General features: G+C 36.5%; 1 protein-coding gene and 2 long non-coding RNA genes across 5 annotated transcripts in view; all 3 read right to left on the reverse strand.

Moving 5' to 3' along the window:
- Positions 1-26,132, reverse strand: part of LOC5565109 — a 623,899-nt gene that overhangs the window by 132,292 nt on the left and 465,475 nt on the right. The window lies entirely within an intron of this gene.
- On the reverse strand, positions 15,420-16,100 carry LOC5565107. Its single transcript, XR_002499492.1, has 3 exons — positions 15,779-16,100; positions 15,606-15,712; positions 15,420-15,544 (listed from the first exon to the last, which is right to left on the reverse strand). It is a non-coding gene; the product is annotated as an uncharacterized LOC5565107 (long non-coding RNA).
- LOC110673988 lies at positions 16,334-17,410 on the reverse strand. The gene is made up of 3 exons (XR_002499491.1): positions 17,070-17,410; positions 16,871-17,001; positions 16,334-16,810 (listed from the first exon to the last, which is right to left on the reverse strand). It is a non-coding gene; the product is annotated as an uncharacterized LOC110673988 (long non-coding RNA).

Here is a 26,132-nt window from a genome sequence, read left to right on the forward strand (position 1 = left end):
ATTTTTTTAGCTTTTACTTGGAAATAATCGATAAATCACTCTACATTTTCCAAACATGCTCCACTGTTTGATGCATTACTTCGTGAAATCCCCAAGGTCCTCCTCATCGAGCGATAAATTAAATCATTCAAAAGTAAACACCAATTTCCACAATATACTTGACTGCAGAAGTAAATCCAGCACAACAACCAAGCGATTCTTCTTGCCGTCTGTTTCACCTCATGTAATATCAACTCCGCGGTGACTTATTGCTCTGACGGCAATAGCAATCGTTGCGCTTCCAGTACAGTTTGCATCAGGAAAAAGTATAGGGGCCAACTTTTATGTCCACTATTATTAATCGACATCACAAGATCAACAGTTACTGTTCCGAAGAACAAGGACTCCTCACTGATTCTATTAGCAGATTGCAAACACATTACTTTGTGTGAAACAGCTATAAACTATAAATTTTATTTAATAAGTTTTAGTTTATAATGGTACAAATATTTCATTAACTTACATATTTCGGTCTAGAGCGTAATTTAAGTTGCCCTATTGATGATGCCCTATTGTTCCTTGAGCACATTTACTCCAATCTGTGATTTAGTTTTTAGGTTAAGAATTGTATGACAATTCAATTTCAGTTAAACTTACTTCTTCTGTGATATAAACTGTAATACTTTTAGAGTTCACCCAGCGGTGCTCCCAGTTGGTAACAGTAACCGTTCTGTTTCCTTTCCAGTTATCACATGGCTCAATGTAACTACTAGAATTTTAACTTTTTCAAAGCGTTCTTTTGAGTTTTTTTTTATCAGTATGGCTTAGTATTAGTTTTTTTTCAATTGAAAGTGTATAAAATTTTCGATGAACTCCTGTAATCCTTGACAAGTTTGTAGAAATTCAGATATATCCTTCAAGTTTAATAGCTCTATTATCTGGGACGGTCCTGGTGTAGTGGTTAGAACACACGCCTCTGGCGCCGAAGACTTAGGATCGAATCCCATCCCCGAGATAGTCACTAAATATTTCAGTGATGAATTCTTTCGTAAGGGAAGTAAAGCCGTTGGTCCCGAGATGAACTAGCCCAACACGTTAATGAAGCTAGAAAAAAAGCTCTATTATCATTGTTCCAAATTTCAAACTTCATGAAATTCATTCCAATTTTTTTACCACACACTGCAATCCACTATCGTACCGTAATAGAATATTGATAATCTCTAGTTCGCTTCGTTTGGCTTCGGTCGGTGGATATCCAGCGACTGGAAGAGGGCAGGATCGTGGGGCAAAACTCAATTACACTTCTACTCAGCTGAGCGGAGAGTTATCGAGGCGGTTATGGCCCTCCTGTTGAACCCCATCGACGTTTTTCCAATGCTTGGCGTTGTTGGCCCCTTTCATTGTTTTCCGAATCAACACTCTCTAGCTCTAGCACCAACCAGCATGGTCCAATGTTCCAATGTTCGAACCTGGTGTGCAGCTCGTTTGAGGTGAGAATGCAATTTTCTATAAATAATTTTTTATTTGGTTTTTGCTTCCCGCTTCACCGGCAAAGCTGGTCCGCAAATGTTGGGTCCGTTTTTATTATTTATGGGCGATATTTATGGTGTTTTAGGTAGCAGCATGTCGAACGGGGTGAAGGTGGCTAAAGTGAATTTACTCTGGCCAACCAAATGTAGCAAAAGCACATTCGCCATTATTGCATCGCCTTCTGCGGCGAGGTCGGTCATGTTTACTAATGTTGGTCCGGGGTGGAAATTTATTGCTTTAGAATGGAGCGAAATTTACGGAAAATAGCACCTTGTTGAAGGCGCCAGCACCGTCGACATTTCATGTCCGACCTGGGGGGACTTACATAATTTTACTTTACAGCCACATACTTCGGGGTCCCGTTGTCGTTGTTGCATGCTTTGTATCACTAACGATGCGATGGAAGGATTCATGTGGGTGGCAGCGAACAGAAAGGGGAAGAAAGTGAAATTAATTTAAACACCCAACACGGGAAAGGGGACGGGTACTGTTGGTAGACATTTTTTTTTATTGCGACCTCAAGATCCGACCCGCAGACAAAACTTCGAAAGCGACGCTTAATTAGTGCGAGCAGCTATCCTTGGGTTACTTTTATCACTTCTCCACAAATCTCAGGCGAAAGGTCTGCTTCGGATCAGGTTGACTTTTTCGCAGTCTATTTGAGTTCTTTTTTCTACTTGTGACGGCCGAGAAGTTTTTTAATCCTCGCCAGATTTTGTGTCTATTTTTTTTTGATTTTCTTCACACTTCCACCAAGAGGCCTCGCGCTAATCAAGCAATTAGCTGCCAGGAAAGGGATATTTGGTATGACACTTTGGGCGCATCCTCTACCGGAAGGGTAACTTCTGGAGAGTTGATTGTTAAAACACGATGCGCTCGGAAGATCAAGGCAAGATAGATAGACCCACTTGGGAACATGACTAATTACACTGTCCCCGGGGAGGATGCAAAATTTCGGTTCGGTGACTCGTGGGAAAATTAATCCAACCGACCGCAAAAGTACCCCGCTTTCGTTCTCGGAGTTGATTAATTACTTTGGTAGGTAAGTGCGTTTGCAGCGTTTGCAGTGCGAGATCATTAATCAACTCTGATATGTTTGCTTTCCTTGAAGATCCTGACGGCGGTTATGGCGGTTGAGTTCAATCTAAGATGTTCCGAGAATATGGCTTACAGGATGTAGGCGATCAAATATTTGTGACAAATTGTGAGACTTCTTACATATGTTAGCTATAAATCTTTAATATATTGATAACAATCAGGAATATTACGAAGGAACAAGTTCTCACGCCAGAAGCTTAAACGATCAAAATAATTGAAAAAAAAAAAAAAAAAAAAAAAAAAAAAATATATATATATATATATATATATATATATATATATATATATATATATATATATATATATATATATATATATATATATATATATATATATATATATATATATATATATATATCAAAAGGATGTTGAAAAGATAACATTTACAGTTTTTTTTCAGATGGAATTACTTTTGAAAACTTTCAGAAACCATTGAGCTTCTCTTGAAGTCGTGAAGTGGTGATTGGCAAACAATTTTCTCCAGATTCTGAATGTTTATTTTCCATAAGATAAAAAAGATTCTTTTCACAAGCTTGAAAACTTCTCATTGGAAGCTGGAAACCATTTCTCGAAAAACTGAAAAGTTTTTCTCCAGAAGCTGAGAAGCTGTTTGGAAGAAGAATATATGAATAATTAAAATCTCTGTCTCAACATCTCGGAAAAGCTTTGAGGCTAGGAAACTAAACAACAAAAGCTCTGCAACATCTCATTAAAAGCTTTAAAGCTTCTCAGCAGAAGCTTGTAACATCTCATTAAACATCTCAATGAAAGCTTGGGAGCTTCTCAATGAAAGCTTGGGAGCTTCTCAGCAGCTTCTTAAGCAGCTTCTTTTCAGATGGTGAGCTTGGAAGCTTTTATTCAGAAGCTGAGCAACTTCTCAACAGAAGCTGAGCAGCTTCTCCTCAGATGCAGAGCAGCTTCTCTTCAGAAGCTGAGCAGCTTCGTTCCAGAAGCTGAGAAGCTTTTCATCAGATGCTGACAAGCTTTTCATCAGATGCTGACAAGCTTCTCCATATAAGCTGAACAACTTCTCTTCAGAAGGTGAACAACTTCTCTTCAGAAGCTGAGAGGCTTCTCTTCAGAAGCTGAGAAGCTTCTCTTCAGAAGCTGAGAAGCTTCTCTTCAGATGCTTTGGAGAAGCTTGGAAGCTTTTCTTCAGAAGCTTGGGATCTCCTCTTCAGAAGCTTGGCAGCTTCTCTTCAGTAGCTTGGAAGCTTTTCTTCAAAAGCTTGGAAGATTCTTTTCAATAGCTTAGAAGCTTCTCTCCGGAAGCAAAGAAGCTTCTCGTCAGTAGCTTGGAAGCTTCTCTTCAGAAGCTTGGAAGCTTCTCTTCAGAAGCTTGGAAGCTTCTCTTCAGAAGCTTGGAAGCTTCTCTTCAGAAGCTTGGAAGCTTCTCTTCAGAAGCTTGGAAGCTTCTCTTCAGAAGCTTGGAAGCTTCTCTTCAGAAGCTTGGAAGCTTCTCTTCAGAAGCTTGGAAGCTTCTCTTCAGAAGCTTGGAAGCTTCTCTTCAGAAGCTTGGAAGCTTCTCTTCAGAAGCTTGGAAGCTTCTCTTCAGAAGCTTGGAAGCTTCTCTTCAGAAGCTTGGAAACATCTCTTCAGAAGCTTGGAAGCTTCTCTTCAGAAGCTTGGAAGCTTCTCTTCCGAAGCTTGGAAGCTTCTCTTCAGAAGCTTGGAAGCTTCTCTTCAGAAGCTTGGAAGCTTCTCTTCAGAAGCTTGGAAGCTTCTCTTCAGAAGCTTGAAAGCTTCTCTTCAGAAGCTTGGAAGCTTCTCTTCAGAAGCTTGGAAGCTTCTCTTCAGAAGCTTGGAAGCTTCTCTTCAGAAGCTTGGAAGCTTCTCTTCAGAAGCTTGGAAGCTTCTCTTCAGAAGCTTGGAAGCTTCTCTTCAGAAGCTTGGAAGCTTCTCTTCAGAAGCTTGGAAGCTTCTCTTCAGAAGCTTGGAAGCTTCTCTTCAGAAGCTTGGAAGCTTCTCTTCAGAAGCTTGGAAGCTTCTCTTCAGAAGCTTGGAAGCTTCTCTTCAGAAGCTTGGAAGCTTCTCTTCAGAAGCTTGGAAGCTTCTCTTCAGAAGCTTGGAAGCTTCTCTTCAGAAGCTTGGAAGCTTCTCTTCAGAAGCTTGGAAGCTTCTCTTCAGAAGCTTGGAAGCTTCTCTTCAGAAGCTTGGAAGCTTCTCTTCAGAAGCTTGGAAGCTTCTCTTCAGAAGCTTGGAAGCTTCTCTTCAGAAGCTTGGAAGCTTCTCTTCAGAAGCTTGGAAGCTTCTCTTCAGAAGCTTGGAAGCTTCTCTTCAGAAGCTTGGAAGCTTCTCTTCAGAAGCTTGGAAGCTTCTCTTCAGAAGCTTGGAAGCTTCTCTTCAGAAGCTTGGAAGCTTCTCTTCAGAAGCTTGGAAGCTTCTCTTCAGAAGCTTGGAAGCTTCTCTTCAGAAGCTTGGAAGCTTCTCTTCAGAAGCTTGGAAGCTTCTCTTCAGAAGCTTGGAAGCTTCTCTTCAGAAGCTTGGAAGCTTCTCTTCAGAAGCTTGGAAGCTTCTCTTCAGAAGCTTGGAAGCTTCTCTTCAGAAGCTTGGAAGCTTCTCTTCAGAAGCTTGGAAGCTTCTCTTCAGAAGCTTGGAAGCTTCTCTTCAGAAGCTTGGAAGCTTCTCTTCAGAAGCTTGGAAGCTTCTCTTCAGAAGCTTGGAAGCTTCTCTCAGAAGCTTGGAAGCTTCTCTTCAGAAGCTTGGAAGCTTCTCTTCAGAAGCTTTGGAAGCTTCTCTTCAGAAGCTTGGAAGCTTCTCTTCAGAAGCTTGGAAGCTTCTCTTCAGAAGCTTGGAAGCTTCTCTTCAGAAGCTGGAAGCTTCTTCAGAAGCTTGGGCTCTCTTCAGAAGCTTGGAAGCTTCTCTTCAGAAGCTTGGAAGCTTCTCTTCAGAAGCTTGGAAGCTTCTCTTCAGAAGCTTGGAAGCTTCTCTTCAGAAGCTTGGAAGCTTCTCTTCAGAAGCTTGGAAGCTTCTCTTCAGAAGCTTGGAAGCTTCTCTTCAGAAGGAAGCTGAAAGCTTCTCTTCAGAAGCTTGGAAGCTTCTCTTCAGAAGCTTGGAAGCTTCTCTTCAGAAGCTTGGAAGCTTCTCTTCAGAAGCTTGGAAGCTTCTCTTCAGAAGCTTGGAAGCTTCTCTTCAGAAGCTTGGAAGCTTCTCTTCAGAAGCTTGGAAGCTTCTCTTCAGAAGCTTGGAAGCTTCTCTTCAGAAGCTTGGAAGCTTCTCTTCAGAAGCTTGGAAGCTTCTCTTCAAAAAGCTTGGAAGCTTCACTTCAGAAGCTGGAAGCTTCCCTTCAGACGCTTGGAAGCTTCTCTTCAGAAGCTTGGAAGCCTCTCTTCAGAAGCTTGGAAGCTTCTCTCCAGAAGCTTGGAAGCTTCTCTCCAGAAGCTTGGAAGCTTCTCTCCAGAAGCTTGGAAGCTTCTCTCCAGAAGCTTGGAAGCTTCTCTCCAGAAGCTTGGAAGCTTCTCTCCAGAAGCTTGGAAGCTTCTCTCCAGAAGCTTAGAAGCTTCTCTCCAGAAGCTTGGAAGCTTCTCTCCAGAAGCTTGGAAGCTTCTCTCCAGAAGCTTGGAAGCTTCTCTCCAGAAGCTTGGAAGCTTCTCTCCAGAAGCTTGGAAGCTTCTCTCCAGAAGCTTGGAAGCTTCTCTTCAGAAGCTTGGAAGCTTCTCTCCAGAAGCTTGGAAGCTTCTCTCCAGAAGCTTGGAAGCTTCTCTCCAGAAGCTTGGAAGCTTCTCTCCAGAAGCTTGGAAGCTTCTCTCCAGAAGCTTGGAAGCTTCTCTCCAGAAGCTTGGAAGCTTCTCTCCAGAAGCTTGGAAGCTTCTCTCCAGAAGCTTGGAAGCTTCTCCTCAGAATCTTGGAAGCTTCTCTTCAGATGCTTGGAAGCTTGTCTTCAGAACCTCGGAAGCTTCTCTTCAGAAGCTTGGAAGCTTCTCTTCAGAAGCTTGGAAGCTTCTCTCCAGAAGCTTAGAAGCTTCTCTTCAGAAGCTTGGAAACTTCTCTTCAGAAGCTTGGAAGCTTCTCGTTAGAAGCTAATAAGCTTTTTCCTTGAATTTTAAAAGCATCTTCTTAGCTGTTTATGATTTTTTTTTCCAAGAGCTCAGAAGTATCTTTTAAGAAGAGAAAAAATTCCTCTCCCGGAACTTAAAGTATTTTCTTAAAGCTTTCAAAGCCTAAAACTTAAAGGTTTTCTTCAGAAGTTTCGCACCAGAAACTGAAACAGCTTCGCACCAAAAGCTAAAAAGCATCTCTTCAAAAGCTGTAAAACTTTTCGCCAGTAGCTGAGATTCTTCTTATAATAAATTTAAAGCTTATCATAAAAAAAAAGATTTATTTTCATTTAAAAGTTTCTTTTAAATACTGAAGAGCTTTTTTTCTTATGTTGTTTATAACGTTACGAGAACGTCATTCCTTGAAGCTAGAGTGCGGTTTTCACGGAAACTAAAAAGTATCTTTTCCAGAAGCTAGATTGTTCTTTTTTTAATATTGATTAATTTGAGCACTGAAAAACTTAGCTTAGGTGTTCGAAAGCATCCCTGACAAACTAGAGATTTCTTTAGAGAGTTTGTTTACATCTCTCAGATACTGTAAAGCTTTATTCTAAAAGTTTTGCATGCAATTTGTTTGAAAAATTCTAGTCCAAAACTGTTTATTTTATAGAAAAATATTCTATGAAGAAGTTTTAGTGCAGCGTTTGGACTTCTTGAAAAAAAAAATATACATTGAAGAAATATTTATTTTTCCATCAAAAATTCCAAAAAAGATATAACAATTTTAAATTACATAAAATCCCCAATTATAACATTTTTAAAATTTTCATCATAGAACCTAGATAGTAAACAGATGTTTGTGACAAAGTTTTATGACGGAGAAATTAAAAAAAAAAAGTTATTCTTAGAAAGTTTTGGTCGATTTTCAAAGTATTGGTTTTTTGTAAAAATAAATAAGTTCTGATGATACAACAACAATCTTGCAATTATAATAAACTTTAATGATATTCATGATCACTTATCTGGAAGTAGCCATTTTTTAATTATACAGTACTGACCCGATTTTGTCAGCCCCCGTTTTTGTCTGCCCCCGATTTTGTCTACCCCCGATTTTGTCAGCTTTTTGACCCGATTTTGTCAGCCTATTTTAATTTTGTCAAAAAATTGTTATCGTCATGTTTTACCACGTTTACATTAAAATTGATGATGATGTTTGATGTCATGCATGCATGGGCGTAGCCAGAGGGGGCAATGGCAATGCCTTTTATTAAGTGTTAAAAACGATATAATCAATATAAGGGAGGGGGAGCCCCTAATAAAAAAACTGGCTAAGCCGATGTCTTAAAAGTCCATGTAACCATGTAACACGTCAAAATTTGAAAAACAGGAACAAAATAAAATGACCCGATTTTGTCAGGTTCCCCATTTTGTCAGCCTAAAATTCATCGAGGGGCTGACAAAATCGGGTCCTTACTGTATCAAGTATTATGCAATTAAGTATAAATTACAGTCGCCTCTCCACATCTCGATATCGAAGGGACCATCAAGATAGGGAGAGATCTTGACATAGAACAAATTTTTAATGAGTACTAGATTGAAAATCACTCCGTTACCAAGTAAATTAAAAACAAACAGACGTCATTTCATCTTCGCAAAGTGTTTTGAGCCCCTTAAATCTAGTCTAGTAACCTTTGATAATGGGCATATCGACATACGGAGAGAAAATTGGGAACGAAAATCACATCGAGATAGAGAGGTATCGAGATAAGGAGGATATCGAGATATGGAGAGTGAAATGCAGCATGAAGGGACCGAAAAAATTATCGACATATCTGGGGCCCAGTTAGCCGTAGCGGTGAACGCGCAGGTATTGAGCATGACCATGCTGAGGGTCGTGGGTTCGAATCCCGCTGGTCGAGTATCTTTTCGAAATGGAAATTTTCTCGAATCCCAGGGCATAGAGTATCTTCGTACCTGCCACACGATATACACATGCAAAAATGGTCAATCGGCAAAGAAAGCTCCCAGTTAATAACTATGGAAGTGCTCATAAGAACACTGGGAAGCAGGCTTTGTCCCAGTTGGGACGTTACGCCAGAAAGAAGAAGAAGAAGGGAGAGATATCGAGATGTAGAACATCAAGATGTGGAGAGTCGACTGTTTTTATAATGAGATAGGCCATTTTCATTACTTTTTTGCGATATTCCATGAAGAAAATTAAGTAAGTGGAGTGAAATATGTTCTATACTCTCGGAAACGTATTGATCTTGATGAAGAACTGCGAATAACTAATGAAAATGGCCTATTTTATTATTTTAATAATATTTTTTGCAAAAAACTTAAAATACTTAATTCGAAAATGGTTACTTCTAGACTTATTTTCCAGATTATCATAATGCTTTAGAATAATTTCAAGATTTTTATTGTATCCGCAGAACGTATTTAATTTGACTAAAAAACAATATTTTAAAAATCGACCTGAAGTTGTTCTTAAAAAAAACATTGTTATTACAAATTTCTCCATTTTTTTTTCAGTGTATTTTTTTTCTGTAGTCCCAATGTTTCACTACAACTTTGTCATAAAACATTTTTCTTTAAAATCAACAGTTCGAAACAAGAATTTTTAAAACAAATTGCATGCAAAAATTTGTAGGGCATTTTCAAAAGTTATTCTCGAGTCAAAATGATCGATTTTTATAAGGAAAACACTCATTCTACCATACTACATGAGTGATTCTAAGCAACAGCACCAAAATTTGGTAAATTTTTTAATTCATTTTTTTCTATTGAGCTGAAACTTTGCACAGTTTTCCAGTTCCATCTAAATCGTCATTTTCCGATATCAAATCTTCAAGTTGAGTCACGACTAACTTTTCAAAAGGGTGTATGTGAAAATGGTTCAAAAATATTTAAAAAGCTGCACAGCAAAAACGGTTCGTTCGATTGTTAGACAACTAAAGAAACAAAGTTAGACAACTAAATAAAGATTCCAAAAAAAAATACACACAGTAAAAAAAATTTTTTTTGCATTAAAAAACATAATTTTTGACACAAAAACTCAAATATCTCAAAACCCTATTGGAATACCAACGTAATTTTTTGAGGGAAAACGGTCCATTATATTAGCTATCTACCATAAAAATTTGGTGATGGTAAACCAATAAACAAAAAAGTTATGACATTTCAAACATGTCACAATTTGCACATTTAGTAGAAAAAAAAAAAAAATTTCGGTGTAAATTATAACGGGAACCGCAGTTTGCTGCTGATTTTATTGTTAAGGGCCTTGCGTGAATTAAACAAGTCGTTTTCATGTATTAATTAGTATTATGTATATTATATGTATAAATATTATGTATATGTATAAATATTATATGTATATATATATGTATAAATTAAAATGAATTAACAGATAACACGAAAATAATTTTTTTTTTACCAGGATATTTGATCGATGGACCAGGAGTATGATCGATGAGTTTCTAAATGTTATATATAAACTTTTAAAGTTTTGGATTTGGGTATGCGTTATGAGATCATGAAAACATTTTATTAATACTTATTTATTTATTTATTGTTATTCAATTTTTTTACAATATCGAACACTTTTGCATCATTATCAGTACAGTTCGAGTATAGTTTTGCTTTAATTTTATTTTCTGACAATGGAATGAAACAGTGAAATTTTTGGGTTCCTTGGATCGTTTTCGCGTTATTATATTGCTCGCTGAGCTCTGATGCCGTTAATTCGTACTCTTCAGTAGTAGTAAATCAAAATGATAATTTTGTGAAATCTTCTTCTTTTCTGCGATTCGCCCAATCAAATAGTTCTTTTGCAGTTTTAATTGGATGCTCACGTTCTTTGGCTAAACTTGCTCTTGTGGCCATGCGCTTTATGGTTCCTCCAATAGCATCACAAGGACCTTTGCCATGTGACGTAGCAAAGAAATGCCATTCTGCATCAATTCCGTACTTTGATTTAAATTGACATAGGCTCGAAAAATTCTTACGGTTTTTGTACTGCGATGCTGCTCCATCAGACATGAAATATATCTTTCTGATTTCTTTATCCTTATCAACGCGTAAAAAGTTAATCATTTTGGCAATGAACAAATTTACAGATACTGAGTCGTGTCTTAAATCTTCGGAAATTACAATAAAACTAAAATGTTCAATTTGCGTACTTCCATTGAAATAAATAACGAATGGATGAATTGTAGCTTGTTGTACGTTCCAGTGATGGGACTGCACTTCATCTTGCAAAACAAAGCTATAGTTTTCAGAAAAATCACAAATGACTAAAAATTCACCATCTTGTAATGTATTTTTCGTATTTTTTAAAAAGCGGGATTGCTCTGTTTTAATAAAGTCGTGAGGAATTAAACTTTCTAATTTCAAGCAAAAAAATGACACAAACTCATCTACAGGTTTTACAATAGTTTCTAGGTCACACCTATCCGTGGTCACCCATTGCTCAAATGATAACTGATCAATATAATTTTCTTCAAACTCAGCGAATAAAGTATTTTCCAATGATGAAGAATCTGGACAATCCGAACAAGATCGTAGATAGCAATTTGATGTTGTATTTTCACACAAAAGACTACCAGTTAACATTTTAATATCCTTTGATAAATTGATTCTTTTCAAACTATGTAAGATTAGGTTAATATTTTCGTGTGTTGTGCACACACAAACATTATGTGTTCCTGAATTGGATAGAAGCTTGCATTGCCTTGGACGAAGGCTTGCAAATGAGGAAAAACCTACCTTAATATTTTCGTTAATTTCCTTGAAGCGTGTATACGCTTCTTTCAAAGTAGTCATCATTAATCGTTTTTGGATTGCTTGACGCTTTCCATCTTTTTTTTACAGATACATAATCTTTTTGGCCAGGCATAGCTCTACTTACTTCATCGTCTTCAAAATACTGAATTATTTTTTCTTTTGTCTCATCTGTTAATGAAGTACTCGACCTAGCATTTTTGGTTGCAAGACAGTTATTTTTGAATTGTTTTGCCTCTTTTACTGTATTTCTATTGGTTTTGAACTCATCAATGGCGTCTTGAATGGACCACGAGCTTGGCAGTATCGACAAAATCAATAATTTTCTTTCCTTGTCGTGGCTAGATTCGAGAACCTTTCCTTCATATTCATAATTACCTCATCGTAGTCTGTATTTTCCACATCCTCAGGTCCTAATTTGAAGAGGTTTCTTCGTACAGCTTCGTTGATTTCACGGTATTTTTTCTCGGGATAATTGACGTAACCCATCTTCGGAGTCACTTTTATTCCAGCTATCCCTTCGTTGAAGCGTTCGATGTTGACCTTCTGGATGCACTCATCTTCTGATTGATTTGTTGAAACAGATGTCGCTGATGGTACCATGGCAAGACTATCTGCACTTGGTACTTCTGGTAACTCCTCAGTTGTTGTCGGTGCATCTAGTAATTCCTCAGTTGTTGTTGTTTTCGAACTTCCTGCAACCTGATCCACCGATGATGTACAGATTGCCCGTTTGTCAACGTTTAAACGGCAGGACGTACAAATGCGTAAATTTGTATTCAATGTAGACATTGGAGCATAACCAGCCGCTTTCAGTTTATCTATGGTGCTTTCGGTGAGATTTCGTAGCTCTTTCGAACACTTTTTTTCTGCAAACGGCCTGCAACAGTTGAGAAAGCGACTACTCATGTTGCTCGTTAGATTTTAATAAACAAAATCACTTTTAAGTTTTTACTGACTAGTTTGGTGTCGTTTGCTTGACTGAAGAAACATTTTACAATCAAATCTTTTTTAACCATAGTGGTAGTATATTTTTAGCTTTTTCGTGAGTATGTTCATGGTATGTACCTATCATGTTTTTGATGTTGTTGAAGTTACTCGCTTTCTCCCAAATATGATTAACAAAGTCTATTCTCTACCCAGGTGTAATCAGATTTTAACTTTGTGGAGAAAACCAGCGCCGAGAAAACCGACCTGCTTTACGTATACTAGATCACCTGGGTATAGACCCGCCTTGTTCTCTACGAGGTAAACTTTTTGCAGGTAAACTAGTCGTATACCTGTATAGAAAACTTTTTTTGTAGCTTTTGTCTTCAATATTAGATTTCTTATAGGTTTCTTTTATCAAAAGGTTTCAACACTATTGAGAGAATTTTTCTTCAGTTACGTACAATAAAAAATATGACACTATCAAGACTTTAGATCACAACACTGGATCGCGTCTAACTTTCTAATAGATGCAATAATAGTTATGAATAATTAAATAAAATATCATGAAAACAACTTGTTAACCTCATGTGGTACCCTTAACAAAAAATTCAGCAACAAACTGCGGTCCTAAAAAAATTAACAATGAAAAAAAAAATTTTTTTTCACTAAGTGTCAAATTTATGAAATATTTGAAATGTCATTACTTTTTTGTTTATTGGCTTACCATCACCAAATTTTTATGGTAGATAGCTAATATAATGGACCGTTTTCCCTCAAAAAATTACGTTGGTATTCCGATAGGGTTTTGAGATATTTGAGTTTTTGTGACAAAAATGATGTTTTTTAATGCAAAAAAAAAATTTTTTTACTGTGTGTATTTTTTTTGGAATCTTTATTTAGTTGTCTAACTTTGTTTCTTTAGTTGTCTAACAATCGAACGAACCGTTTTTGCTGTGCAGCTTTTTGAATATTTTTGAACCATTTTCACATACACCCTTTTGAAAAGTTAGTCGTGACTCAACTTGAAGATTTGATATCGGAAAATGACGATTTAGATGGAACTGAAAAAACTGTGCAAAGTTTCAGATATTTTTGAAATGGTCGATCAGAATCGACTTGCATGCCTCCGTGGAATCCCTCACATGTGCAAATCGAAGATGGCCGAGTTCAGTGATTGCCCGATTTGACATGGTATTCGTCAGTAGTATTTTTATCTCGTTGGGAAGCAAAGTTAGATACATCTTTAATTCAATCTATTGCCCTTTATTATGCTCAATCATCCCATGAAAGTTGAAGCTAAATTAGGTTGACTTTTTTCTCAATTCAAAAACTACTTTTATCTGCGCTTTCGAAAATCGTCTATACATCAATCACTGTACATAAATTTTCTTTTAAAATGACCATTAATCTCAATTTGCTTCCAATCAAGGTGCATGTAAAACAAATTCAAACATGCGTTAGTCAAAATTTTAATACCGCCCAATCATCGTTTTTTTTTACGCGAACAGATGAAACCTGTGCTATGCGAGTCGAGCAGGTTTCCATAGCTATCGAAAAAAAAAAAAACTATCGTAACAGCCCGGGAGCTACCTCCAACACCCCTCGCCAACACTTGGCGGTCATTGAATGTCGCTTCATTCACCAACGACATTACAACGACGTGAAAGGGTCAACAACCAGACCTGAGACAGACCTAACTAGCGGACCAGTCCGAACTCATATGACCAAATCCAGCCAAATCATCAAAACAAATCGCACTCTTCCACTACTGGTTACACGTTCCACGTTTCCCCGTCGGCCCAAGTTGCTTCCCATGTGGTTAATTGCCCCCTGTGCCTATCGTTAACCTGTTCGTCCGTTTGGTCCGGAATGGCTCACCGAGTAGAATATGATTCCAAAATCTTGTCAAAATATTGGCAAAGAAAGTTCTTAGTTAATAACTGAAGAAGGGCTCTTGAGAACACTCATCTGAGAAGCAGGCTCTGTTTCAGTTGGGACGCTGTCAAAATTGGTTATTATTCTGTTTAAGTTCAAACAAAATTTTGATCTCTAATTACGTTCTGACTATATATATTATCTTTATTATCTAGACTTTCAGCAGTTGGCTGGTTCGTCTCCGTACGTTCTGACTGATACGAGCTCCATGAAAATATTACCATATGGAGTTATTAGAAACGATGATACCACAACGTCAAAATAAGTTTTCAATTAGTTTTCATTCCTTGCTCGGGTCTGGAGGAGTTGAGGAGGACCGTTTTCGGAAATTTCACTTTCAACGGCTCGAACGCGATCTGCGAAGGCGACAGACGACGATGACCGTGGGTTGATCTTTCAAAACACGTTCCTAACTAACTAAATAATATCGAACGGCGGGTGGTGGCGAGGTTCAGTTTTACCTCGAGACAGAGAGAGAGAGAGAGATCATTAAATGGAATGGAATCATCATATGCATCGCGTTGAAACAGGTTTCGATGGCTTTGCCGCTTGGACGAGGGCAAGGATCACTCTCACTTTCGATGGGCTTCAGAGATTGCTATGGCTGCTGATTGTGGTGGTGGTTGTATGTGAATGCAGTTCTCATAAATGTGGGAAATATATATGGGAGGCATGCTATTTGTCAAAACTTGAGTTGCAATTGATCGATTGATCCATCGCAAAGTAGCGAAGGGGTTTCTAAAATCACACAATAAGGACAATTTGATTATAAATAGCGAGTTCTTGATTGCTGACAGAAACACAGGGAAGTATTGCTATCCTCATGTTAATACAGAGATATTCCGTTTTTGAGCTTGAATTTCATTGGCCATCCGTGGTTGCTGCTCCAGTATCGCCAGATTAGCTGCACTTACACAAGGAACCAACCCGATCTACTATGCTTAGCCAACTATGGCGTCTGCCACGTCGGAATGCAGAACAATGAAGGAAAGGATGAAGAATTAATGTTGCATTGAAACTGGTCCACAGTAGATCGGATATACCCCTGCATCTACGCCAGAGGAAAATCGCGTGAAAATGAAGTGGGGCGTATTTCACCGAGCTACCCTACAATACTAGAAGAATCTAGAAGAATCATTTCGTTAACTTCGGTCTATGATTTTTGTAAAAAAAAGAGCTGCAGCATTCTTTAATTAATCTGATAATTCTGTATTGATTCAAGAACAAAGACCTGTTTCATAATGCATTTAACACATGGTAGATTATCTCCAAAGTTTCCACCACGGCTTCTTCGTTGTCGTGATGGGAATCTGCAAATAAGCAACATGTAAAATGATCATTTCACCCCTTTTGGACTATTTTGAGACCTACCGGCGTAGTCGTAGTGGTCGTCGTAGGGCTAGTCTTCGGAGCGAACGGGGAAAATGTATAGGCAGCTATCGCGTCTTGATATTTGTAGGTCGTCGCTGGATGGCGAGCTTATTGAAACAGTAAAGTATTGTTTGATTTGTAATCATTCTACAATAACGTATAAAATTTCTTACCAACTCTCACTAGCTTCATATCGCTGTCATCTTGCACAGGAGCAGCACTAGTCAAACTTAGCCCAACCAAAGCGAGGATCACGATTCGCGTGACGATTTCAAACACCGAGCTTATCTTCATTTTACTTAGAAGAAAAGTTACGCACAAAACCCAAAAGTTCTGAATGTTCTCCAACAAATGTTTCACTACAACTGACTACAAAGAACGATTCTCACTCGACCAAGGTACTTGCGAACTGGAACAAGCGATAAAGAGCATCACCGGAGGTTGCGAATAATCGAGGGATTCCCCTGTGTTTACAGCTCATCGCTTCTTCATGAATATGAACGAGAAAGATGATGCTCAAAGTGTGTTATCAATTCAGAGTGGTAATCAGCTGGGAGTCACTGTTTATACTTTCATTTCATTACAAAGTGACGTGTTGTGGTTCTCTAGTGGCGATTAACTAGAAAGGAGGTGGCCAATTTCGTATAAAGACATTATGGACGTCTGTCGCAAAGTAGCGAAGCCTTCATATACTTAAGGTCTTTCTAAAATCACTCAATTAGGATAGATTTGGTTATAAATATCGAGTATTTTATTGCTGACAGAAAAAGAGGAAGCTATTTCTATCCTCATGTTAATACAGAGAGATTCGGCTTTTAAGCTTGAGTTTAATTGGCCGCCCGTGGTTGCTACTTGCCAGATCAGCTGCAATCACACAAGAAATCACCCAGATCTACTATTTTAGCCAACTATAGCGCCTGCAACGGGGAAAATATGATGTTGCATTGAAACTGGCCCAAAGTAGATCGGATATACCCCTGCATCTGAAAGTGATAATGAGGTTTATTGCGTTTTAAGATTCTAGTAGAATCATTTCGTTAACTTCGGTCTATGATTATTGTAAAGAAAATAACCGCAGCATTCTTGAAATAATCTCATAATTCTGTATTTTTTCAAGAACAGCGACCTATTCCATAATGTAATTGACACAAGGTAGATTATCCCCAAAGTTTCCACCACGGCTTCTTCGTTGTCTTGATGGGAATCTGCAAAAAAAAACATGTAAAATGAACATTTAACCCCTTTTGGACTATTTTGAAGCCTACCGGCGTTGTCGTTGTGGTAGTGGTTGTCGTTGTGGTAGTGGTCGTCGTAGGGCTAGTCTTCGGAGCGAACGGGGAAAATGTATAGGCAGCTATCGCGTCTTGATATTTGTAGGTCGTCGCTGGATGGCGAGCTTATTGAACCAGTTAAGTATTATTTGATTTTATTCGATCTACAATTGTGTATAGTACAATTTCTTACCAACTCTCACTAGCTTCATATCGCTTTCATCTTGCACAGGAGCAGCACTAGTCAAACTCAGCCCAACCAAAGCGAGGATCACGATTCGCGTGACGGCTTCTAACACCGAACTGGTCTTCATTTTACGGAGAGACAAAGTTACGCACAAGATCCGAAACTTCTGAATGATCTCCAGACGAATACACTACAACTGACTACAAAGAACGATTCTCACTCGACCAAGGTACTTGCGAACTGGAACAAGCGACAAAGAGTATCCCTCGGAGGTTGCGAATAATCGAGGGATTCCCCATTGCTTCTATTTGAATTTGTTCTTCCCTGAACGAGAAACTATGATGCTCCAAGTGTGGTATCAATTCAGAGTGGTTATCAGCTGGGAGTCACCGTTTATACCTTCGTTTAATTACAACGTGTTGTGGTTCTCAAGTGGTTTCGTATAAGAACGTTTGGCATAATGCAGTTTCATACAAGAACCAGGCTACCAAAAGTTTGGACTTTATTTAAGCAGTGAACTCAAAAATTCCATTCTTGTAGATTTTGAGTTTCAATAAAACTGTAGCGCTGAATTAGAGAACATAACGGATATTAATAGAACTTGATTCTCGAGAAAGTAACTCATGCCCTAATAAACAACTAGAAAGTTCAGAACAAGATTGAGTCGAACTCTTCGCCTACGTTATAGTGAACATCATTCTATTTAAGCAACATAAGTGAACTTTATGAAAATTTATGCCGGTTAATTACTAAGAAAACAAGTTGCTTAAGGCAAAACATACCCTTCTATCTGAACTTTGCATTGACCTTAGACGATACGTCTTGATGATAAATGTCCCATCCCTAGCAGAACCATGTGCATATTGCAATGAAAATTATTGATTCGCATTAGTTCCTCTGACCAGTCTGTAATCTGCAGACTCTCTGTGATTCGAAGGAATTCCGAGAGCTTCAATGGAATTTGAACATCCAGAGATAACAGTGGGATTCATGATCATTGTGGAGCTCTTGTAGAAATCTAGAACTACGATTTGGATTATAGGACTTCAAAGGACTTCCATAGAAGCACTTGTGTTTATGGAAAGCATGTAGGGCTGATGCAGTTGTTTTAGATTTCTTATACATTTTCAATGGAATTCATGTTTTATGTCTGGGTTATAGATGTGATACTTCCGAGGAACGTCGTGAATTCAATTAACTTCACTGGAAATTTGATACATTCCGTGATACTCTTCTTATTCTTTCTGGCGTAAGATAATGGAAAGGTGGAATCGGACTACGGTAAACACCTGAATGGCTGATACTACTGATCGCGAAGTGTTATGGAAGTTTATGGAAAGAAATGGTTTTCCCGGGAAATGGATAAGGCTGATTAAGGTTAAAATAAATGGTGTGGAGTGTTGTTTGAATGTAACGGTTGTGTCATAGAATTCATTTATAATACACAAAGGATTGCAACGAGCCTATATTTGGCATTCTTTATGAAGATGAAGGTGTAACGGGCGGGCTTCACTATGCGATCTTCAATAAATCCAGCCAGTTCATTAGCTTCACTATCTAAGTTGATATCGTTGAAAGGACGGCAGAAGTGGAAAACCTCAACACTGATATCCCTCTAGAGTTCTGGAAATTTTAAAACAATTTTATACAGTAAGTTGCTTACAGTTATGAGTATCTTTTTGCTTTGAAACCCATCGCAATACCAAATGGATTGCAGCAAGCCGTGCCCACAGACAACTGCCTTTTGAATTTTATGTCATGTTTAGTGAAGAATTAAATTCGGTGAATGGCGCTATGCCACGTGCAAATGTTCTGTGGAAATACAGTGGAGAACCGAAATCCGTACAGGCTCAAAATCCGTACACTTCATACAAGTAGTAGGCGTTTTGTATGAAGTGGATGGATTTAGATTCAATTCTTAGGAGTACGGATTTCGATCCCTCACGGTATATTGTTTAAGTAATAAAAGTTTTTTTTTCTTTTGAAAGATTATAACTCAAAATTTGTGTCGTTCTGCTTGCTGGACCTTAAAATAATTTCCCTAATGGTGCGGCCAGTACTGCGCCATAGTTTTTTGTCTCGTCTGTGATAAACTTGACTTGAGATGAGAAAGCATATCAGTTAAAGCTGAGCGATTTGATGGTGTTGTTCAATGTTTTCTGACAATAGTTATAGAAAAAACTATTTTAAGTGTGAAAACAGCATTCAATAATGACTATTGTGCTATGCAAAGTTAAATATTTCAAACCACAATGATCTGTCTAGTTTTGCACCATATACCGTGCACCCCCGCTAATTTGAACGGTACCTCATGCAAACCATCGGGGTTCATTTTTAATTTGAACTTCTAGTCACCCTACGACCAACAGAAAATCGTACTTCTGGTTACCATTTTGGCTGTTTTGTTTTGATTCTGCGTTCCGTTCCACAGCGTTCCATTTCACTTTACTCCGTTCCACGAGCTGAATGACGTTTGAACCATTTTTAATCTGAACGATGTGCAAATTAGCGGGGTACAAATTAAAAAGTGTTCAGATTAAATGTGGTCAAACCAACGGGGGTACCCGGTATTCGATTTCCCTACAACATACCGTGGTGAATCAAAATCCAATGCCCAGACACTATGACAATTTTTTTTTAATTCAAGAAAAAATTATATGGTAATATGTTTATTATTATGTCATTACATTGACTATGAAAAAAGCTGATCATGTTACATTGAATGATAATCTAGTTACCCTTGCCAAATAATTAAGAATAATAAAAACAAAAAAGTTGCTCCTATTGAATGTCTTTTCGACGCGGTGCAATTGATTTTAGCGGTAGCCTCGACGAACGCACCCTCAACGTTTATTTGCTATAATGTATTAAAATAATATTATTTGTGCAGTGATTTCAACATAATTATTAGTTAAGTTATTGTTCAATAGTTTAGTGACACCACATTGGAGATCTACAAGATAAATACAAGCCATTGGGGCTAAGTGTTTGTAAATCCGGATAACCAATCATAAACGTAAAAAGTTTAGCACAGTTTAATATGATTATTTTATTTTGAAACTTAGCTGTCCGGATTTCGATTCAAAAGTGTCCGAATTTATCGACATGCTTTGCCACAGGTGTCCGGATATAAAGTCAAGAAATACTTCATTGTTTTATCTATTTTCAATGTGAAATCTCAACATTCATCGGAAAATGTATCATTTATCAGCTTAAACATAAAACTGTTCGTTAAGTAACGTGACTCTGATAAATTCCAAAGGAAACCTATTGTAAAAGGGTTTCAAACATTTGTTCCGTCTTAAGTGTCCAGGTATTGATGCATCATGGTAATTGTTTTTTTTTAGTTGAAGCGACTTTTTCATTGAACCTTAAGACAAATGAACGGATTTTGTAAGTTTGTTTCATTTTCTGGGCTCTGTATATTACAGAGTAGGATACACTTTTCTTCCTACTTGACAGAGCGAGTAATGGCGCTTAAACCAAAGCTCTGTAGCTAGGACACTAGGTGTAAATACCTGTGCCCTATCCCTGGATGACAAACGCGCATGGATTGACTTTAACTTTCTTAGCTGCGTCACTCCCAACGATGATAGAAACATTACATTCGCACTTATTTATACCCTATTACAAGAAAACACTAAAGACACATACACCATATTATAATCCGGTCACATCACTCGCTTAAAGTGAATCCTAGCCCATTACCCTTCATATCATTCAACGCCTTGGCATACATGAGAGCGTCGGTGAGTCGCTGACCTCTTTTGAAGTTGATGTCATATTATCATAATCCGGTAGTGAAAATTGCCATGACTTTTCATCTCTGACTTTTGATTGAAGAGCTATATCATCCAAAATCGTTTTTCATGAGCAATTAAAAAAAAGAGTGGTGAAGTAACTAACATGACAGTTTTCAGTATGCAATCTACAAAATACTCCGTTACCACACAATGCAACGCATCGATTTGAAACCAATCAAAATACCAAGAATATTTCAAAATCCCGAGATTTTTTAAGAACTCCTTGAGTAATTTACGCAAAAATACGCTTCGTTATTCTGTATTTTTTTTTTTTTGAATTTTTTGAATTTCATTTCTTTTTGGAATCTTTGGAATCTATTATTCTGTTAGCTTTTCGATCATAATATCTAGGATTTAATCAGATTTTGTATCTTTTCGATCCCATTCCAGAGTTCTAAAAATCTTTTTCAAATTATTAGAACCGCTTTGAAATATTATTGCAAAAACTTCCTCCAACAGAGTCTGAAAGCTTGACGTTTCGCTTATCCCATAAATCTTTTCAAAAATCTCAAAAATCTTTAAAACCTCTAGAAACACAAATTTGTTTGTGGACTTCACATTTTTTTTAAATTTTCTCAACTTGTTTGTCTGATGAATCTATTTGAAATTTGAGAAACCATAATATCTCAAACAGTGGAAAACTTCAGAATCACCTCAATAAATTCGAAAGGTATGTGCTCAAAAGAACATTAAGCTGAGAAGCAGGAAAGTTTCGTCAAGTAGGAGGGAAGGAATCTTTAGACAGGAAAAACCAAAAATTTTTTTTTGAAATACGAAATTATTCTTGATCTACACTACTAATATTCAGAGGTTCGTTTGATGAATGCTTTCGACTCTGATGTTTATTTTTTTCCTGACAAATAAATCATCTATAAGCAGCCGTCTTCAAATCCCCAGCAACACACATGTTATAATTGTGTATTATCAACTGCTATATGACCAAAACTAGTCATATATAAGTTGATAATACACAATTATAACATGTGCGTTGCTCGGGATGCTGCCTATTAACTCTTGGAGAATGCGAAATATACGCCGAAATATATGGCTTTGGAGAACCGATTATTCACTAGTCCTGACAATCCCTCCTGATAAGTTAAAATAGTTTTAAAATCTCTCATCAATCTTACCTTTCAAACGATAGTACTTCCGAGTCATTGCAATTCCTTTATATTTCTCCTCATAATCTTGCCTCGAGAAAACCTTTGGCTCTGAGCACTCCATCTTTAATAATTGATATTGTTGTTTTTAGAACTCCAATTCTTTTTTGTTTGAATTGTCTAATAACTTTAGAATCCCTAAAGAATTTTGAAAAACTCATTAAAGTTCATAGAACCACTTCGTAAACCTGAGAGTTCATAGAATCTTTTATTCGATAATCATTTTCAGAATCTTTTGAGGAGCACTTCATTGTGCACATAGACCAAATATTGGTCATCTGAGACCTCTCATTTCTCTTTTGTAGGCTTTTGTTTGTAAAAATTTTTTGGAATTTGTATGAAATGTAAACAGCATGAAATGTAAACTAAAAAGCTTGAGGATTTAATTCAGAGAATACCGATCGTAAAACTTCCTCGAATTTAAGGATACCGTCGTTGGGGGTGAGAATGGATCAAAAAAGGATATGTACGATTTATTTATTGAATAACTTTCGCAATTTAACTTCTATAAACTTCAAATTTGGTGTGTATGTACATTGATGGTACTTTAACAACATAGAGGGGGTGACATTGGGTCACTGAAATGAAATCAAATGAAATTATTTATTTTTTGAGAATATGATTGCAAAACCATTCACAGCTAAAAAATATTGATGAAATACGATGCAAGCAAGACGAAAAATCATCTGAGATGTTTCACAAACATGATTAACCCACTTAAAAGAACGATTATAGCAAAACATTGAAAAGATATGAGAAAACATATGTAAACCCAGCATTTATTGTCAATACACACATTTTCTTGTTTTTCCCCCCAAATTGCCTCCAAAGTGTCGTCCCCATTTCCATTGCACCTTCAGACCGCCATTTTGAACCTCGCCTTATTTTTCAGAAGGGCGTAACGGAAAATACATAGCAAATCTTCAAAAAACTGTAACTCGAAAACGGTTTGTCCGATCGATTTGAGATCTTCTACAAAGTTGTAGGTAATGCTTAGGACTATATGGAGAAAAATGTGCACGGAAAAAAAAAGTTACAGATTATTTTTTATTTCAAAAACCAAATTTTTTAAATCGATTTTCTCCAGAAACGCAGTTTTGATTTTTTTTTTTTGGATATGTTTTAAAGAACAATTTATGTGATTTATTGCACAATGTTTCACAATGGAAGAATTATGGACAAAAAAGTTATGATTTTTAAAAAATTACAGATTTTGAAGAAAAATCGAAATAGAGGAAAACAATAATTTTTTATGTGATTATTTGAAAGTACAGAAAAATTGCAATCGAAAAGTACTTTGGTAAATTTTTTTCTAGGTTGCATTAATTTCGAGATATACTCATATTTATAAAAAAAATTCAAATAAAAAAAGTAAAATAGGCCCTTTTTAAACATATTTCGTGTTTCTCCATTCCAGAAATATTTTATTTTGATTGAGTGAATCGTAGCTGAATTGTTCATTGTTTGATCAAAACCTATCTACTAAAGTATGTAAAAAAGTATGCACGGTAAAAGATACATAAACGAAATTTTCAAATGAAAATTTGAAGTTCATTGTTCTTAAAAACCGCAAAATTGATGTTTTTAATTGTTGGATATGTTTTGCAGCATATTGTTTGTAAATTCTTGCACAATGCCTCAAAACGGAAAATTTTTGGATAAAAAATAAATTATTTAAAAAAATAAATAAAACAAATTTATGTAAAACGATATTTGTGATGCGTTTTTTTTTGAGTACAGAAAAATAACTATAAATTTTTAAATATGAAAAATTTCTATCGAAAAATACTCAAGTAAAATTTAGCTGAGATGCATCACTTCCGAGATATACACGGTAAATCTTAACGTGTCATTAAAAATGTGATTCTATCACAACGGTGTACCTTTGGTCCCCAGGGCTAAACCCGGCTAATGAGTAAAGCCCTCTCATATCGGCAAAACACTAACACAGGCAAAAGTGATTAAAATCCTTGTGGAGCCTGTTTAGTAGAATGCTTGTAAATATACAAAAAGATGAGTAGTTCCTTTGACCTCTACTATTGTATCCTTCGACAGATACGCGTATTTCAACGTCAACTGTAATGCCGTCTTCAGTGTTGTGTACTTGACTTGGCTTGGTTTGTGTTGTTGAAATCAAAATCAAATTTTCCGGAATGGAGAAACACGAAATATGTTTGAAAAGGGCCTATTTTTCTTCTTTTGTTTAAAAATTTTATATAAGTGAGAATATCTCGAAATTGATGCAACCTAGAAAAATTTTACTTATGTACTCTTCCAATGCATTTTCTGTACTATCAAATAAATACATAAAAAAATATTGTTTTCCTCTCTTTCGATTTTTTTTTTCAAAGTTTGTAATATTTTATAAAATTATAACTTTTTTGTCCATAGTTCTTCCATTATGAAACATTGTGAAATAAATCACATAAGTTGTCCCCTAAAACATATCCAAATATAATAAAAATCACAGATGCATTTTCATAGAAAATCGATTTGAATTTTTTTTTTATTAAAAAAATCTGTCATTATTTTTTACCGTGCATATTTTTTTTCCAAATAGTCCTTAACAATACCTACAACAACCGCAAAATATATCCAAAAATTAAAAACATCAATGTTGCGGTTTTTAAGAACTGTTAGCTTCAAATTTTCATTTGAAAATTTCGTTTATATTTTTTACCATGCAATCCATCAATACTTAAACATAAATGTTTTGATCAAACGATAAACGATTTAGCTACGATTCACTCAATCAAAATATTTTTTTTCTGGAATGGAGAAACACGAAATATGCTTGAAAAGGGCCTATTTTTCTTTTTTTTTTTTGAAAATTTTATATAAGTATGAATATATCTTGAAATTGATGAAACCTAGAAAAATTTTACTTAAGTTTTCTTCCAATGCATTTTCTGTACTATCAAATAAACACATAAAAAATATTGTTATCCTTTATTTCGATTTTTTTCAAAATTTGTAATATTTTATAAAATTATAATTTTTTTGTCCATAATTCTTCCATTATGAAACATTGTGCAATAAATCACATAAGTTGTCCCCTAAAACATATCCAAAAATAAAAAAAAATCAAAACTGCGTTGCTAGAGATAATCGATTTTAAAATTTTGTTTTTGAAATAAAAAATAATCTGTAACTTTTTTCCCGTGCATATTTTTCTCCATATAGTCCTAAGCAATACCTACAACTTTGTAGAAGATCTTAAATCGATCGGACAAACCGTTTTCGAGTTACAGTTTTTTAAAGATTTGCCATGTATTTTCCGATATGCCCTTTTCAAAAATAAGGCGAGGTTCAAAATGGCGGTCTGAAAGTGCATAATGGCATTTTTGGTCATAAAGAATCTGTATGCAAATTTAAGGCGATTCAAAAAATACAAAAATAATCGGGTTTGCGAAACGGCGTGGAACAGCTCGATACCTACTTTCATCTAACCAATTTATTTGAACCCCTTGAAAGTTTCAAATAAAGAGGTTTTGGTTTTTGTGAGCATATCATTAGTTGAGCTTTGGTAGTCTTTAATTATTGCAAGTGTGAAGAAAAAATAACCAAACTTTTTTGCAATCTACTAAAGATGACACGCAGGCTTCGTCCTCTGTTGGAGAGGCCTGTGCCATTCACAAACAAAGATTTTTGACATCTCTGAGGTAACTCAGATAAGTCAGATGTGAAAATATTGTATAATATTGGTCCCAGAATGCTGCTCTGAGGAACACCAGCGCTTAGAGGAAGTCTTTCAGACATGTACTGCCGTGAATCGCAAGTCAGTCTCATCTGAAATTTCGTCAAAATTGAGTTGAGTTCTGTTCTCAACATATCTTCTTATGCTCTTTCAGCTGCCCTAATGAATTTGCTGAGTTCCTTTGAAATCTCTGAAATTAGTTCAAAATCCCAAGATTCAATTCATAATTTGAACAATTATCAAAACATCCCTACGAACACAAGTAGTCTTATACTAAAGACAGGCCTCTGGGGGCCCAGATAGCCGTAGCGGTAAACACGCAGCTATTCAGCAAGACCAAGCTGAGGGTCGTGGGTTCGAATCCCACCAGTCGAGGATCTTTTCGGGTTGGAAATTTTATCGACTCCCA

Source organism: Aedes aegypti, chromosome 2 (genome assembly GCF_002204515.2).
Source record: "Aedes aegypti strain LVP_AGWG chromosome 2, AaegL5.0 Primary Assembly, whole genome shotgun sequence".
NCBI lineage: Eukaryota > Metazoa > Arthropoda > Insecta > Diptera > Culicidae > Aedes > Aedes aegypti.